Below are 18,332 nucleotides of genomic sequence, written 5' to 3'. Positions count from 1 at the left end.
TATAACCTTGAATTTGCATCCAGAGAAAGAGTCATACACGCTTCTCTAAGAGAAATTCTTTTAATTTAGTGAGAAGAATAAGTTATTTTGGCAAAATGTTTTACAGGAGTAAAATACAACCAAGAAAAAGTATTTCACCAAAACAGCACAAAGACCCATTCCACTGAAAACACTCACTAAAAACAATCAATATACTAGCTTTAGTAAAACACAATTCTTTGGTTTTGAGTTACCCACAAGAGAAGGAAAAGGAGTAAAGAAGAAAGGTTACCATAAAAGATCTGATGATTTGCGTGCTTCAGGTTGCAGGAGGGACAGAGAGAGAGAGAGAGAGAGAGAGAGCTCACATGGAGTCCAACCACAGGCTCCAGGCTCATGGTACGGATGGGCTACGAAAAAGGTCTGCTTTGACTGACAGTCCGGCTACAGGGCCTTCAGCTTTGCCGTGTGTTCTGCATGGGCGCAGCCATGTCGGCTGTAGGCTTTCCAGTTCTGCCGTTTGCTCTCAGCAGGCCTTGCCATGTACCTGCAGGTCTAGGCCCAGTCCTTCCCCCCCCCCCACACATGCTCACAGTAAATTGGTTCCGACCCGTATCAATAATTCAGTGAGATTCGGATTATCTCACAACTGGGAGGATCTGTTGACTCCCTTGAAGGCAGGGAGGCCCTGCAGGGGGGCCCTGCAGAGAGACCTTGACAAATTAGAGGATTGGGCAGTCACCAACCATATGAAGTTCAACAAGGGAAAGTTGGCGCTGGATTCTGTGTCTGGCATGGAGCAACCCTGGATGTTTGTACAGACTGAGGAATGAGATGCTGGAAAGCAGTGCCAAGGAAAGGGACCTGGGGGTCCTGGTTGATGGCAAGTTGAATATGAGTCAGCAGTGCCCTGGCAGCCAGGAGGGGCAACCATGTCCTGGGGGGCAAAAGGCAAAGTATAGCCAGCTGATCAAGGAAGAGGATTGTCCCGCTCGGCTCTGCACTGGTGCAGCCTCACCTTGAATATTGTGCCCAGTCTGGGGCACCACATTATAAGAAAGACATTAAGCTCTTAGAGAACATCCAAAGGAGAGCAACAAAGATGATGAAGGGCCTTGAGGGGAAGCCGCATGAGAAGTGGCTGAGGTCACTTGGTCTGATCAGCCTGAGGAAACTGAGAGGAGACCTCACTGCAGTCTACAACTTCTTTGTGAGGGCAAGAGGAGGGGCAGGGACTGATCTCTTCTCTTTGGTGACCACTGATAGGGCCCAAGGGAATGGCCTGAAGTTGTGTCAGGGGAGGTTTAGGTTGGATATCAGAAAAAGATTCTTCACCCAGAGGGTGGTTGGGCACTGGAACAGGCTCCCCAGGGAAGTGGTCATAGCACCAAGCCTGACAGAGTTCAAGAGGTGTTTGGGTGATACTCTCAGGCACATAAGTATCATCCCCAAATGACTCTAGGGGTTGGTCTTGTGCAGGGCTAAGGGTTGGACTTGATGATCCTTGTGGGTCCTTTCCAACTTGGCATATTCTGTGATTCTGTGATAGCTTATCTCTTCATTCACATACATTTTGGTAGTAACATATCATTCCATAAATGAGTTAACTTGTTAATTCGAGCACACATAGTACAGAGGATTCCAGCCATTCCCAGCTAAATCAATTAAGTAGCTTGAGATTCTTGTTATATAGAGGGAGTTCTAATAATGCAATTTTAAATGGGATGCCAAAAGTGCATCCAAAAAGGAACTTGTAACCCTGCAACCAAAACTGGATTAAACAATTGTAAGATGTTGGTCATGTTAGGTGGTCATCTCTCATGTAATTTCTTAGTGCAGAGTGAGAGGAAGAGCTTGTATTCTGAGAATGCAGCACCTTGCAGGTACCAGTCACCCACTAAGGGAGCTGGTGTGGGGAAAAGAAAAACTTTTTGCAGAAAGGATTATAAAAAACTGCACCTCAAGGAAAACTCTGCTGAGAAAACTTTCCCAGAATTGATTCACAGAATCACAGAATATGCGGTTCTGGAACATCTGAGGACTTCCTTAAGTAGTTAATAGAAAAAGACCCTGGAGAACAAGCTGACAAACACAAGTTTCTATTTAGAATAAAATGGTATTTGGAAAGTAAGTCTCATAAAAAACTCCCAAGATATAAGTACTGAGCCAATTTAGAAAAAGGATTTATAAGAGTATAAAAATTACCAGATTTTCTCTCTGCTCAGTTTTTTTCTCTAACTGAAAATCAAACAACTTAATATCCCCCCAAATAAAACTGAAAAAGAAGATTCCACTGCCAAATGCAATCAAGAAAACTGCAAGTTGCATTCTTACTCATAAACTTTAACCTGCGTGCTCATTTGTGGTTACATATGGCATGCCCCTATTTTTGTATTTCTCCCTTGAACTTACGCTAGGTAAGATAGGCTCAATGTATGTAAAACCTCTTGTAGAGCATAGTCCTTCTATAGTACACAGTGGTATTCAAGTGTAATGATACTGTGCAAGGTAGATGGCCATTCTCATATGCTGCAGATGTATACAAATGTTGGCAACCAGTATTTCATAGTTAAATAATAGTTAATTGCCTCCTAATGAAACTTGCATATCTCACTGAATTTTCTTCAGTGAAATTTTTATTTAATGGTATAATTTCACTGAATGACATGCTAACCAATATCTTTAAAATAATACAGGTCTTTCACAACTTGTTAAAAATATATTTCAAGAAGTAGTACAGTCAGGTATAAACCTCTTCAGCACATATGATCATTTGCTTTCCCCTTTTTCCTACCCTGAATCCATGATACTTAGGAGTACTGCATGCCTTATCATCCTTATAATTCCTTACAGAATTACTATTCCTCTGGACTTTTTTTCTTTTCTCCCAGGAGGTATGACATTGTCGAGAAGACCGGCTCTGCTATTACTGAGAAACTTCTTGCAAGTTCTAGTGCCAAATGACAGTGAACAAAAATGACAGTGTGAGCAGAGATCTGCTGACAGAGAGCATGGTATATGTTCAGATCGTGCAGTTAATTTTGAAACTGTTTATACTTTCTCTATATAGTTTGCATATGACCGCAGATAAATAGACCAGGATTTTCAAGAGTGGCTATGCTAATGTATTTCTTTTGCTTTGAAAACATTTCTGCTCAACATTTCTGGTAAAATGTAGAAGATAATGGGAGAAGAATCAGTTTTGTCTAATTTTACTATTGCAGTAACCGAAACCCTTAGGCTCCCTTTTCATCTTGGAAAAGCAGGAGATGAAAACACAGGAGAGAGATGTGTTGGACCAAAACGTACCAGGGCACATGAGCAGTGAGGAGTTACAGCTTGTAGTTGGTTTTGTAAAGAGCATACCCTATAGTTTCTTAAATAAAGAATGTTTTTCTGTTTCATTAAATTATAAAAAAATTAGATCTGTTCTTGAATCCTTGAAATAGAGAGAATTTTCCCATTACTATTACCAAGAGCAATATGAAGCCAAAATGAATACTCAGCTGGATATTCACTGATCTGAACCTGGTAGAAACTTATAATGTGTAAAATATCACATTATCTCATTTTTGGAACTGTGCTTACATACAGTAATAGCCTCACTAAAATAGGTGCAAACTGGGCAGAAAAAAATTACTTCAGGAAGTTAATTTTCTATATTTTGTCTGGATTATTGAACACTTAAGAATCCAGCACCAAGCAGATTCTTTTTTTGGCTGCTGTTCTATAAATAGAAACAGAAAAGGAAAATTCAGTTCACTAGTTGGGTATTTTTTATGTATGATATTGAACAGCCTAATGAATGGACAGGCCCTGCAGGAGATTAGATACATAACCAACAAATACTGCAGAAGCAGCCAAGGGAACTAAGCAAATGAGACAGAGATGAGAAAGACCAAGGAAACTAAAAGATTATGTTGGGATATCAGAGTGAAATAATGAGAACATCTCTAATAAAAGCAAAATAACTGGAAGTTATTTTGAGAATGTGAAAATGTTCTTATATAGATATAAGGTAAAAAAAGCAAGATCAATTATGAATGCATTCAATTATTTTACTTAACAAACTATTGAAGAAGTTCTATTATTTTACCTAGAAAATAGTTCGCAACAGCCTAAGCCAAAGCAAGAAATATAGGGTCACTAATTTTTGAATTACAGAAAAAGCTTACTTGTGGTAACCTATGATCTATGACAACTCATGATTTATGAGGTAATTTATAAAATCTCATATTTCAGTACAAGACAGTATCCTTTTCTAGATGATAATGAACTAAATAGGGAAGTAAATACAGTGTATTTAAGCATCACAAATTTTCAGAGAAGGGACAAAGATAAAGGTCAGGAAGAAGGAACACGTTAAGATTTTATGAAACTTTTTTTCACCCATTCTTGCAAGTTTATATACAGCAAAATTAAAGAACCCCAAAGTTTTTGTGCAAACAGTGATGCAATATGACACTTGGTTTGCATTCTGTCATATTTTGCTGAGCTTCCTCTCGAAGCTTCTTATAAAGAAGAGCTTGATATCATAACAATCATATATCCTTGCAAGGGAATGAAGGACAAATATCTTGTATTAGGCCTAAGAATAAGTTAGTGATTTCAAAAAAATGCAGATGTTTCTGAATAATTACCTACTTTTATCCCAATATTTCCTTTCTTTCTTTTTCCATTAACAGATTCTACTCAATGCATTTTTGTAAGTACCTTTGTGCAACAGTCTATTTCAGACAATTGACACCCCGTTATAGCTGCCAGCAGCCAGTGGTTTTACAAATACACATGCATGATTCAAATAAAATGATTACTCACTGAGCTGTCCGTCCAGATGATGACAATTCAGTTTTGGAGCCATTATTATTTTTAAAATATTACTAAATTCCAGAGGAAAACAAAATTAAAAGGTACTTTGTGAATTGTTGAGCATAGATTTTTGTCATTATGTTCCTTTCCAGTTCATAACCTAAATTTTAAAAGACTTTTATGTGCCTGTATACTGGCATGAGATACAGATGATCTAAGAGCCCTATCTTCAACTCGTTTTATTTCTCTGTGAGTAAGGCAAAAAAAAGTTTTGAACAAAGTACCTCCTGAGCTAACTTCTCAGACCTGACCCTGGATGACTGTGAAGGGTTAAAGAGTCCAGATTTAGATGTCTTTTAGTGGAGTTATACTCTAATTTTCTCTTTTTCTTTTAATCTTCTTTGGAATGCAGATGTGTGAGAGTTTGTATTTCTCTATATACATTCTTAGTCACAGTTTTTATATAGCCAGTTTCAGAGCCTGGGAGATAGGCAGTGAATCTGGGACAGACCAGTACTCTGGTTTATTGTATATTCAGGGTTGTGAATGATGGAATTTATGACTAAAAATATTTTCGTAAGGCAACCATATTCAACCTTAACCCCATGATTATTTGTGCACAATGTAAAAGAAAACGTATGTATTACTCATACTGCTTTGCTAGACAAACTAAATCAAGATAGATCTCTGACCATTTTTATGGACAATAGCCATTTCTGAGTATCTTCAGAACTCAGAGAAATAAACAGGTTTGTCAGCTGTGGGAGGTGAGTAGGCAGAAAATATGGTTGTATTCCAAATGCACACATTCGTGTGAGGCTCATCTCCTTTTACATTTTTAAAGGCTTTAGTTTGTAAAGAAAACATCTATACACCTTTTAGCACCTTTCACTCGGGGATCCATGATCAAAATTAGAGATAGCTTAGCAAGGTATAAATCATTCCAGACAAACATGAATAGTTTGTTTTGATAAAGTGACAAAACTAGTTGACAAGGACAATGAAGTAGATGTGATATATCTAGCTTTTATTAAAGCATTTGATATAGTGTCAAATGAAATCCTGCTTACAAAATTAATTCAAATTGGCATGGTTATGAACACTGTCACACAGAATGAAAACTTGCTGAAGGAATGCAAACAGTGCACTGATAAATGGCGATACATGCAGCTGAATTTACATCATGTAAATGAAATTCGGAGATAATACTAAATTCATTTGGGAGGTGTTATGAAAACCTCCAAGGAAAGAGAATTAGTAATATGCACATAAAACATCAAAATGTTTCACAGTTCCATAAATTTTAAGACCAGCAGGAACTATAATGATCATCTAGTCTGACCTCCTGCATACCACAGACCATAGAATTTTAACAAGTGATTTCTACATAACTTTGGGATGAACAAGACCATCTATTTGTGAAATAAATCTATTCCCAATTTTAAAACTTCACATTTTAGAGAATTTATGATGACCCTAGGTATGCTGTTTCAATGGCTAATTATCTTTACCATTACTAAAAAAAATTGTGCTTTATGCGAGGTTCAGAACAGAGATGTTGCAACTGGATACATTTGAGAATATATAACCTATAGGAAGAGTTTAAATAAAAAAGAATTCTTGCAAAACACTAATATGAAAAAGCCCTTGGGATACTTCAATTGGAATTTGGCTTTTCCAGTGGTCACAATGACTCATGACAAGGGAACTTTGAGCTGCAGAGATAATAAGTCATAGACCAAATGCATGATTTCATTTGTGATGTATAGTTTTGTGACAGTCACTGTTTGAATTCAAATTTAGGTACTTTGGAACCAGCTGCATCTACATTGCAGTTTTAGATTAGACAGGGGCGTACTTTGGAAGCAATATCTCTCATCCCCACTTAATTCTCTCTGGTGTGCATAGTGGAGCAATATCAGAACACAAAAATGGGTTCCTTTCACATAAATTTGAATGGTAAGATAGATGCAATCTCAAGGGTTTGGAATCTGCATAACCACAGTAATTCTAAAGTTATGCTTTAGAAAAAATCCAGTGTGAACATCAGGTCCTCATCATCAACGGTTTTGCTGCACAGATTAATTCCTCTTGTACCACTCCACTGGTAATGCAGAAATTGCTGCAGAAATATTGACTCTTGGCCACAGTTCCAAGAAAAATTAACTTTAGGGATTAAACAGTGATTCATTCATTTGAGCATTATACACTTAATTTGCTTTTCAGCTTGTAAAAGAGGAGATGTTGTCATGTGAAGCTTTATACACCAACAATAGAGCAAGTATTATTTCAGGTGGTATCAGTGATTTAAGGTGGTAAGAATGAAAGTTCAGGAGGGATATTTTGTTTGAATGCCTGTATAAACTTTCTGACAATGAGGTGTGATTGTCAAAATGACTGCTAAGGAAAGTGTGGCGGCCAAAGTGTGTAGGGCAATTAAAAGCTCATCTGCACAAGAGACATTGTAGGAAGCAATATTTCAGTGTCACAGAAACAGAGTGAATTACTAGCTGGAAGGGTTCTTTCCCTATCTGTGATTTCCTTGAGTACATAGGTTCATAATTAAATATTAATCTGTTTCAACAAAGGGTGATAGGAAACTGTAATGGTTTAACCCCAGACAGCAACTAAGCCCCACGCAGCCACTCCCCTACCTGCAAGATCGGGGAGAGAATCAGAAGGGTAAAAGCCAGAAAACTCATTGGTTAAGATAAAGACAGTTTAACATGGAAAGCAAAAGCCACACTCATGAGCAAAGCAAAACCAAGGAAATAATTCACTGCTTCCCATGGCAGGTGTTCAGCCATCTCCAGGAGAGCAGAGTTCCATTGTGCTTACCAGTTGCTTGTGAAGACAAATGCCATCACTCCAAACATAGCCCCCTTCTTCCTTCCTCCTTCTTCCTCCCACTTTATATGCTGAGCATGATGTCATATGATATGGAATATCCCTTTGGTCAGTGGGAGTCACCTGTCCCAGCTCCTCCCAATTTCCCATGCACCCCAGAGTCTTTGCCAATGTGGCAGCAAGAAAAGCAGAAAAGGCCTTGGCTCTGTGTAAGCACTACTCAGTAATAATAAAAACACAAACCTGTGTTCAACACAAATAGAAAACACAGCCCCATACCAGCCCCTGGGAAGAAAATTAGCTCTACATCAACCAAAACCAGTACAGACGCTGATTAAGGAAAAAAAAATTAAGATAAATTTAAATTATAGTAAAGGTAAAGAAGTCTAAAGCAACCATTATTGCCATTTAGCACTTACACTCTCTGTCTTTACCCTGCTTAACTCCTCCAAAATTTTCTAGGATAGAATTCTGAGCAACTGTACTAATACATATCAGCTCAAACCTCTTTGCTGCATTAATAGCACTATGACTGTACATACAGGAAGTCTGTTATGCTGGAAGTCAAAAGATTTTTTCAGAACAGCAAACCAATCTGTCTGAAAATATGCACTGGTCAGCTGCACTGACTACCAGCAGTAGGAGCCTGGCACATATCACAGATTGGTTAAGGACTGCTTTCCAGGATCACATACACTACTGCCTTACTTACCATCATTAGGTAGGTCCCCAGGACCTGGAAACGTGAGCTGCTTTTTTTGTTTGTTATTCCCATGCCAAATCATATGTCATATGAGACTGAAGGTGCTGGTAGAATGAGCAACCAACTAAAAGCTTGCCCGAGTAAGTTCTCCACTGACATCTGGAGACTCACAACAATAAACTCCATCTGTTCTTCGAAGATACTACTTCATATAGTGAACAAGAACACTAATTTCAGCTAATAAACTAATCACTATAATCACTAAGTCTTGGCATAGCTCCAGATACACTTTTATATCATATTTAGAATTATATTTTAAAACTAGGCTACAATCATGCAAACAGGAAGAACTTATGTAGTGCTAGATTTGCCTTATTCAATAGGAGACAATATTTGTTACTACTATCACAAAGGCAGAGATGTCTTTGTTAATGGTTAAGTACCATGAAAGAATAAAGTAATTTGTTCGAAAAGGTGAAACAGAAGTATATTGCCTCAGAAAAAAAATTATTGATCTGTTTGTTGCCGACGTCGTAATAAAAATTGTTGCCACAGAGAAACCTGCTGTTATGATTTTAAATGCTTATTTGCTGTTTTCAAGGTGTAAAAACAATACTCAACTTCAGCACTTCTCAAATGAGGTTGAATTATATTTGATTTACTTTTTGGGGCTTATTTTGACAGTATAAAGCATTAATAGCTACTAAAAAGGCCCCTCAAAACCAAATTGAAAAACCTGAAGCAATTTACTGAAATAATACATTCAATGAAGTAAAGGAAAATGTCTATTTTCCATATCACTTTTCCTAAGATACTGTTTTAACAATGTTTTCTTATTCAGCTTGTTTCTTTTACGGCAAGGCTCTTTCAATTCTTAGAGTATTGGTCCTTAAGAGTAGCAGTAACAGTGAACAAGTCATATTCCATAATGAATGTTGTTCTGTTCCTTGCAGACCCTAAATGCTTCCAAAATTTCAGAGAGTTCTGTGAAGTCAGAGAGAAGGAATCAGCTAGCAAAGCCTGTTTTGATGGATCAGTAAAAGATGTACCTCAACGAAATACAAAATTGAAATATAAGCAAAAGGGTACTTTTTGCAGAAGTTAGTTTCCAAAGACAAAAGAGAAAAAATAAAATGGAGTGTTAAAAATATACCATTCTTTATACAGTGCAAAAAAAAAAATTAATCTTATATTTTTCACCAGCTGATAGATTAATTTTAAACAAAAAAAGTCTAGTCTGGTTCATTTTACCTCATTTTAAACATCTGGATAACTTAGACTTCTTTTTCAAACAGCTGAAAGAAATCCACATTTCCAAGGCACACTACACATAATACTGCTGAAGCACAAGCCCAAAACCTGAAGTGAATTACTACTTAAAAATGCCTGTTTCTTTTACAGACTGAATAAGCAACCTACCTTATTTAGAGAGATTTGCATTTTGCTGAATGAACTTTTTCTTTTGTAACCACTAGTTCAATGCAAAAAAAAGTGACAAATGAGACAATTTTTTATTTTTTGGTGACGTTCAATGAGTAAATAACTGAAATATTACAATAAAAAAATCTACATTTGCTGGGTCTTGGGTTCAAATTTTGCAACAGCTGTGGGAATTCCTACAGCTTTAAGCTAAGAAATTAAGATCAAAGAATGGGAACCCTGGTGACACTTTCTTTGGATGGTACAATCTGTGTTTCCTTTTGATCTAATAAGTATTTATATTCTTGCTGAAACAAGCTATTACCCTTTAAGATGTTGATAAGACATGTAAATAAATATGACCAGTTATGGAAAAATTACACAAACGACATAGTTTTATGTTGTTACCTACAATAGGTCTTTTAATTTTCTATCATAATCAGAGATATCAATATTAATGTGAAAGTTTTTATTATAGGTCTGCATTATATTAATATTTAAAATACTACTATATTTTCCCAGATTTTGGAATATCAGTTGCCATAGTCTGTTACATTCTTGTCTTGTCTTTATCAAAAGGTTCCTTACAGAAAAATACTATTTAAGAACATTTTTAATTAAGGTATTTAATAAAAATAAGTTCCTGTTTTTACTGTGGAGTTTATTTTGTGAGAGTATATTTTGTTTCAATGTGATATTTTAAAGGTGACATTGTATGCATGTGGCATCTTTTGGGCTTGTGATATATTTACTTTATTTCTGAAATTCACAGTCAGAAGTTTTGTACTTCAAGGATTCATCTTAGTTGACATGCTACCATGCTCTTGGTAGAGTGTACTGAAGGTCCTGCACTGCTTCTTAAGGAAACAAACAAAATATGTGGTGTGCCATCCATTCATTTACTTTTAAGACAGTGTCTCAATATGTGTTTCTATCACTCTCTTTAAGAAAATTAAATATGCCTTAGTGATATTGTGTTAGCTTCTTCTACACATGTCTTACAAAAAGATCTCAAAAAGATATTAGCTGCAGTAATGAAATGTCTACAGTTCGGATTTTTTCTTGTTTTACCTAAGAGGAAATATTTTTAAGATTTTAACCTATTTTTACTTACATGGCTTTGAAACAATACAGTTTATAAAGGGGAATGGTAACAGACATATTTTAAAATAATTGATTAAAACTAAAATTACTCAAGATGCATACATTAATTGAGAAGGAAGGCATAAATATCTTATTTGTACCATTCTAATTTGCAGATATCTATACACATACTTTTGAGAGTTTTGATGAAGCTGTAGATTTCTTTGTACTGAACATTAAATTTGCTAATAAATCAGTTAGTGACCTGTTCACAGTAAAGGTACTGAAACGGAAAGCTACAGTGAGGAAGTAAAGAGAAGGGTATGTAGTTTTGTACTAGTGCCTTCACTTTGTTCCTCAGATTCGTCATCTTTCATGTTTGCATTTTACCATGATACAGACCATTCTCCCAAGACTCTCCCACCGAGCAACCCAAATGTTCACTAATGCATTAATAATCCACTTCCTTAAATAATGACGTCAATCATTATAGAATTAGGGACTACCAATGTTAAATGTCAACCATTTAAAGGCTTTCATATTATGAAGATAATGATCTTTAACATGAAACTGAGTGTGACTTTTTGGGAGAAACGTGAATCTACTAGGTTTGTTTGTACATTTCCCTTCTCCTAGAACAAACAAGTTCCTTAACAGTAAAGTTTTATTTTTGTCTCAATTAAGAGTCCCAATAGAAGCTAACTTCTGTTAATGCCACATTTTCCTTTTCTGTCTTTCACATCTGTCCTGACTTCAAATTCAGAATACCTTGCCTCAGGGATGGGAGTCCTAAGAGAAAAATTCATTTAACTGACATGTTCAAAATTAGATGAAAATGTATCAGAAACTTTCTCTACACTTCATATCTGTAAGACAAACCAAGACATGTTTTGGGCAAGCCCTGCCTTTGTTTTCTCCCAGAATTCCTCTCTCTTGTCTCTTGAAAAGTCATGCTTAGTTTCTACAAGTGTGATTCAAACTACAGCAGCTGTTTTTTTTGACATAAACTTTTTCAGTGAAGTATTATCTGAAGAGTTTTAAAAGTTCACATAACCCTACTCCTCTTTCTGCTGCTATGCTACATGCTTTTGCATTAACCTGTTCTCTCTTTCGTGCAACCAGATTTATTATCACAGTCAGGTTAGGTGAAAATAGTCCCAGTGCGGCTGAAGGGATAGAATACAAACAGCAGTCATTTAAACGCTGGTCTGTAGTTGAGGAATCACAAATGTGCAATTGTGAAAGGATTCAACATGGTCCAGACCACAGTGAAGGTGAATTAATCAAAATTAAAATACTGATGCAAGCAGACAGGAGATCACTGAGATTGAGATGATATGTAGTTACTTGTTAAAATACAGTAATGTGACCATAACTCTGATCTTATGCTCTTGTCAGTAAAGTGCCATGATTTTCTTGACAATAAAAAATATTAAGTATTGTAATTTTAATATTTTGCAACAAATGGACAACACAAAGGAAGAAATGAAAATTTATTTTTTGTGCATTCCTTACTTGTGGATCTTAGATCCTCAAAATAAACTGAATTTCGTGTTCACATTCTTAATGAAACTGTTTGAGTTTCCTTGATTTTTGTATTTTGCTCTTAATGTTATTTTTCTTGTTTAAGACTGGTATGTATATAGTGAAGCAAAAATAATAAGGGTGAGTTTTTGATGTCTAATGCTCCAAAGAGGATTTTTTTTTTTTTTGCATACGACAAATTATGGGTATTTTATATTTAATATTTATAGTAGTTGCAAACAACTAAAGAAGGGATAATCCAAAGGTTCAGGACTTAATCTAAGTTATATCTTCTCTGTCAAAACCATATTTTGACAACTTGGCTAATTCACTTAGTCCAAGGAAACAAAGGCATTTCTGTGCTTAACTAGGAATGCAAATTCCAAGTTCTGACAGACAAATACTGGTCAGAAGAGCAAGAACAATGTGCATGGGAGATACATTACCTTAGCAAAAGCACAAAATAAAATGGCATGTTTAAAATCCCATTTCTTTTCCCGTGATTAACTGCAAATTGCAATTTTGAGTGAAATGACCCTGTGAGACTTGGATCACAGGTATAAAACAAATAGTTACTTTGGGTGTAGATTTTTAACTTACCAATTCTTTTCAAAGTGAATGTTTCCAGCTATATTTAACAAAACACCACTTTGGGCTGAGTGGGATCAAACTGATGTCACATAGATATCAGAAAGAAATAAATTAGGCAAAGTTGTGATGACCTAGGAGAAACACCAATTGTACCAATATGAAAAAATAACTGAGATTTATGGATCAAAGAGATGGGACAGTCAGGTGCGTGTTTCCACAACTGAGTGTCACGGACTCTCGGAGTCCTAAAGTCTGTGTGAAACTGCTATGGTGTAAAACACAGACTTTGTTATAAGCAAGAACTAGAAAGCAGAGCTTCTATCACTCAAAGAACCTCCTTCACGACACAATATAAAGCCTGGCTCCTCCGTGCTCACTATTTTGTAAAGCCCATGAATCCTGGATTCTTTCTAGTACAGTGTGACATACATCCTAAAGATGGGATAATGGATGTTGAATGGTGGCGGGGTGGTGAATGATGATCTCTGCCTTCCATGTCTGTTGATCTCTAGTGGTAGGTGAGAATGCTCTGGTACCATAACATTTGGGGGAATAAACTATTAGATTGCAAGAAAGATCCTACCTGTTCTTTTTGGGAAGACACTGTACTCTGAAATTCAGCCTTATGTCTTGTATGTGCCCTGCCCTAAGCATAATTAAATTTGTCATCTGACCTCACAGAATTAGTTAATTTTCAAAAACTGCTTGATCCACAGGTTTTCTGTGGAGATATTTACCAATAATAACACATTTTCAAAATATATGAGAGTGCTAGATTAAACCAATTATTTGCATCTTTAATTTTAGTATTTTTATGTTCATCTTCTCAGTAAATTAATTGTGTATTAAATAAATATTGTAATGAAGAAAAAAAAAGGGAAATTTTACTTAGTTTATTTTTTCTGTATTCTGCAGCTCACTTTAATGCATTAGTCCAAAGAGTATAGTTCTAGTCATTTACTGAATAACCTGAAAGGGAATGATTTCTCTACATGAACCACACACATAGCTAAAACTCCTCCTGTGACAGACTTTGAACTTACCTTGTCTTGGCTTTGTTCTTTAAGAACGCAAGAACATACACACACACACACACAAATATTTCACACAATAAAAAGAAAGTTATAATGGAAACAAGGAAGCTCCTTGGAGAGTTGGTCATTGTAAGTTCTAGTGGATTAAGAATACTCAATTCCCAGTTCTTTAGAGAAGTATTTCTCAGCCTAGGAGTGTTGCCTCCTGGAGAGGAGTGCAAGCAAATCCCTTAAAAAAATATTTTTTTTCTTCCTTCCTCTTTGTTTTCAGTTGAAACTCAGCAAAGGCTAAGTCATAAAGGGTCACCGTGAGAAGAAAATGAGGAAGCAAGCAAGCAAAAAAATAAACCAAAGCAAAATGACAGACAGAGCTGACTACTTTGTGCCTTGTAATTTGTAATATCAAACTGTGTTTTGAGACTATTTTGCTACATTGCCCTCTGTTGAAACTCGGGGACTGATTGCTAATTTCCTCTATAGGTGAAATTAACTAAAGAAGTGTCTTACTGTAAAATCAAAGAGATGTGTGTCCTTATATTATTTACTATATATTTAAACATAAAGGTGTATTCATTTCTCTCAAAGAAAGCATCAGATAAGAACAGAATTAAGCACTGCTGATTCCTATTTTAGTTGAAAATTTGTATTCACATTAAAAATTCCATTCAAACAAGCTCCTTCCATTTTCTATAGCCTATCAGTAAGCTCATGCCTAAAAGAGTACATTTGAACACAGCAAAAGATGGCACTACAGACATCTTCATATTTATAGCTTGAAAGATTACTGAGTGATATGCTGTGATATGGAATTTCGCTACATACTGCTTTCCCTCAGGGAACAACACTGCTTTCCCCAGAACCACACATGGTTTGCTCTCATTTGTGAAAACATGCGTGCCAGTAACCCTGGAAGATGCATTAAAAATATGAAAATATATATTACATGCAGTAACAACTGTTGAATAATTAAAGAATATGAAGATATCTTATAATTAATGAATATTCGTTACCCTTAATGATACCCATGGTGTGAGGATGGCATATGCTTACACTAGTGAACGAAGAGGTCAACAGCAATCCTAAGAAGAAATGTTTGATGCCAGATATAGAGATATTTAAATGAAAAGTTAAGCCAAATAATAAAAAAGTAATTTAATATTCACAGAGGCACCTGACATTCCATGAAGGTGCTATGTACTTAACTCCTTTCAGCTTTACACCATAGTTTCCCTTCCTGGCTGAAAGACCTAAATGAAGGACCACATAATCAGCAAAGATTCTTCTCCCGTTCTACCTACCACAGCTACACTGTCTGTAACAGACTTCTGGTTTTTTAGAGTAGTTTTGGAAGGACTAGGTTTCAAAGAGATTTTCCAAAAAAAATTTAAGATATTTTTATGTGACTATTCATTATTTTCCTTTCTGTCTTTGTCACATTTCTATTAAAGGGGGCAAGAACAGCTACAAGTCCAGCCCACCCACAGACCTCTCTGCAAACTTACGTTGATGGAAATACATTCTAAAATCTGCAAATTTTAGTCAAATAAAAGATATAACTAGCCTTGATTATTGCTTGTGCTGAAACACTTTCTTTCCCTTCCCAAATAGTCGTGTATTATATATACTTATTCATAGTTTGTCTAGTGAGAAAACATCTAAAATTAACAAACCTCAGAAATTGTGATGATTTCCTTAATAGTTTTGTGCATTTGTATTCATATACATGCTTGTTCTGGAATTCATGATCTTGGAAACAAAAGTTTCATGACCTAAGGGAGAATGAAGCTTATTTGTAACACTTCCTCTCTATTTCAATAGGTGTCAACACAACTCTAAATTTTCATTTCACAAGCATAGTTGCAGTCACATTTGTATCCAACCACTTACACCAAGATATGCTGAACCTTTGATTCCCCTCAGAGTGAGTACCCTCAAAATAGTAATGAAAGGATTTTTATAAAAAACTAACTGTAATAATTTATTCCCATCTCCTCTTTCTCTCAAAAAAAAAAAAAAGACTCCCAAGTGGGGTATATATGATCACAATTGCTTTCTTGGTGACCTGCTCTAGGAAGACATAATATCTCATAAAACAAATTATACAATCTGATGGATTACAGGCGAGTTCTCAAGCAGGTAACAGATGGACAGGTAACAGGCAGAGGCTAGCAAGTGAACCTAAAAGAAAGCTGGTTGCATACAGGAAGGGATGGGCAGATAACATTTACTTTTAACTTGAGACTGGGAAATTTTTTTGCATAAAAATATCTGAAGAATATGCTTAACTTGGAAGAAATGCAAAGGAAATTAAATTTAGATTTAAAACTAGAAGATCTTCCAGCCCATCCCTGAACAACGATCAGCCCCTCTAGTTTATATACTGAGCATGATGTTCTATGGTATGGAATACCCCTTTGGCCAGTTCAGGTCAGCTGTTCTGTATGTGCCCCTTCCTGTCTTTTTGTGCACCTGCTCACTGGTAGAGCATGGCAAACTGAACAGTCCTTGTCCTAGGTTAAGCACTACTAAGCAACAGCCGAAATATCCTTCTGTTATCAACAAATTCTCGTACTAAGTCCAAAACATAGCACTGTACCAGCTATTAGGAAGAAAGATAACTCTATCCCCATCAAAACCAGGACACATCCACTTCAACTTTCCCTGAGGAAAATAAAGACATTAATGCATTTAAAGATATTAGGGTGTGACAGAATGTGGCTATGGAAAACAAAATACATTTAAAACTGTATTTTCAATAAGAAAATAGTGATGCTGTTACCTATTAATAATACCTAATGTGGAAGAATGTGCAAAGTTTATCATACATATTAAGACAAGACTTATTCCATCTTTGACATGAAGTCATGTTAGGAACATGATCGGGAGTGCGGTCACAGCAACCATGATGAAAAACTGTCAAGTAATATGCATTTTAGGCATCACTGCATAATGACAGGAAATCTTTAGGAAATAATTTGTCTAACTCTGCTGGATTTTGGAGTATTAAGAAGCTACTGTAACTGATCAGAAATTTGGATCAGTAATGTAGGTCACAATAAAAATCTATGCTTCCACATGTGTAATCAGAAAACAGAAGGAAACATGGACTTCCATGAATAACACCATGTGTTCAATGTGTGTTTCAAGGAAGATAAAAGTAAGGTACAGTTTTAGCTAAATGAAAAGTTACCTATCGATCATAATGTCAAATTGCCATTCAGGTGAACAGTCTTTGACCACAGAATGAAGCTGGGTCAGAGGAGGTTTGGGTTAGATATCAGGAAAAGGTTTTTCACCCAGAGGGTGGTTGGGCCCTGGAACAGGCTTGTTCAAAGCAACAAGGCTGACAGAGTTCAAGAAGCATTTGGTCACATGGTGTGACCCTTGGGGTGTCCTACACAGAGCCAGGAGTCAGACTCGATGATCCTAATGGGCCCCTTCCAACTTAGCATGTTTTATGATTCTATGACTTATTTTAAGTATCTGTGTATAGAATATGTTTTGGCTTTCAGGTATGGTTTTTTTCTATTGTTTTTAGCCACTTTTAAATAATTTTTCTTTGGCTTCCACCCTTATTGAGCTGTTCATATTTTTCTGTTGTCTTCGTATTTTTATGAATAGAATAAATATATTCTCTTTTTTTTGTGTCACTGACTGCTGCTTTCAATTTGGACCTCTCTTTCATGTCCTCTTAATTTTTCTATGGTTTTACGTGTATTTTATCCATGTTTTGTCTGTATCTCCGCTCTCTGCAACTTTGTTATCTTCCTTATATTTTTGCCAGGTTGATAGTTGGTTCAACTTCTATTGCCCTCCCTGCATTGTAGATCTCATAGAAAGCAAATTGTATTTCAGTTGCAAGGATGCTTGTATTTTCCCATGGTGTCCACCACTGGTATGTACCTGGATTTGTGCTTGCAGAGATGCATGCACTTAAAAATAAGCAAACAAATGTCTTCCACTGGATATAAGGCAGCTCAATTAACAGGTAATTATTCAGATTGTACTTTATTTTTGTTCTTAGAAGAATCAGCATCACAATGAAATTATACATCACTGTTCAAGTAAACATAGACTGTCTGCCAAATCTGCCTTGTGTAAAGATAAATGCCTAGAACTTCATCTATCATTTTTCAGCTTTCAATGGTTTTACAATTTATGTTGATAACAGCAGCTGTCTTTTGTGAGAGTTCAGTTTTAATTTTGCACTTCTTTTCACTGATTCACTTTTTTCAACCCTTAAAATGTCTGGAGTCAAGATTATTTCTGGAAAAAACAAGTTGCTTTCTGTGTCCAAGAACAAGCCTTTGCCATAGGCAATCTATGATTCCCAATGGTTTTGT

Source organism: Neopelma chrysocephalum, unplaced genomic scaffold (genome assembly GCF_003984885.1).
Source record: "Neopelma chrysocephalum unplaced genomic scaffold, ASM398488v2 Primary Assembly neopelma1_25, whole genome shotgun sequence".
Taxonomy (NCBI): Eukaryota; Metazoa; Chordata; class Aves; order Passeriformes; family Pipridae; genus Neopelma; species Neopelma chrysocephalum.
Note: the sequence above shows the minus strand (reverse complement) of the source record.